This window comes from Theropithecus gelada, chromosome 12, assembly GCF_003255815.1.
Source record: "Theropithecus gelada isolate Dixy chromosome 12, Tgel_1.0, whole genome shotgun sequence".
Taxonomy (NCBI): Eukaryota; Metazoa; Chordata; class Mammalia; order Primates; family Cercopithecidae; genus Theropithecus; species Theropithecus gelada.
The window spans coordinates 98,602,076-98,603,290 of record NC_037680.1 but is presented as its reverse complement, the minus strand read 5'-3'; positions in this window follow the sequence as shown (position 1 = coordinate 98,603,290).

Below are 1,215 nucleotides of genomic sequence, written 5' to 3'. Positions count from 1 at the left end.
GGGGTCTACAGTAAAGGTTAACTGGCAAATGCTTTTTAATAATTCTACAGAGAGAGATATGGCAATGGAAAATGTTCATGAATGCGTCTTCCGTCTCTCAAATAACTGTTTCCCCCTCAACTCATTTGTCTTAGGTACAGTAGATCGCAAGATTTCTAGTAAACTAATTTGGGTGACAGCAAAATCCATTGTTCATAACTTTTTCCCTCAGGGAAAAATGCTTTTCAAATCACCATCTGCTTATCTGCCACTTTGTGTTTGCTACTCTTCAAATCCAACAGGAGGGTAGAGGGCTCAGAGCTAGGTAGGTGTTTGACAGCTGTCACGAACCAGCACATATGAAGGTGCTCTCCAATGCTTAGAGCCAACCTGGCCCCACTTGTTCAATGTGGATCACTTGCAATAATAGCACTACTCACCCTCTACCCAAGGTGTCCAAGAATATATATAACTCTAAAAGATTATCTTTCTTTCTAAAAATATAAGCATATTTAAGATGGAAACCCTTTTTTGCCTTCCTTTTCTTCTGAGTACAACTTTATAAGTAGGATGATTCCAGAACTGCCAAGGAAAACAAATCAATTTCTTCTGGTTTTTAAAAATGAACAAGAAATGCTGAGTGAGTCAAAGGCAATGAGGCGGCGTTCACTAAATGCACCAGCATCAGGAAGGAGGTCGAGTTAAGATTCTGTTTGACTGCTGGAGTTTACTAAAAAAATTTAAGTACCATTACTGGAGACAAAATATTGTATGTGTGCATTAGCTCTTGGCTAGATAGTCAAAACTCGTGTCCATGGTATAATTTTTATATATAAATGGATGCACTACAAATCGATGCTCTTTAATCTCAGCTGTGCCCTGAATACTGCTGAGAAGCCCTGTTATTCATCTGACTTCCTATCATACTCTCCCTGTGGGCTAGTATAAACCTTTGTAACTGACTGGCTCAACACTCTAGCTGATGGCTTCTTCCCCAGAGGCTCCCTTTATTTTCCTCTTCTTCCGAGCAAGACCCTTCCTGTATGGCTTTGCTTTCATTCATTTTCCTTGTATTGTCTTAGGACCTCAAATCTTCTCATTCAGTCCTCCAGCATTATCTTTTGAGCTTAGCAAGGTACCTGCTCTTCTTTCCTTCTTTGTTGCAAGAATTTAGGCTGGCTAAAGTTCCCTGTTTTCTGAGCTCCATAGAGTCCCATGCAAAGGCCTGAGATGGAC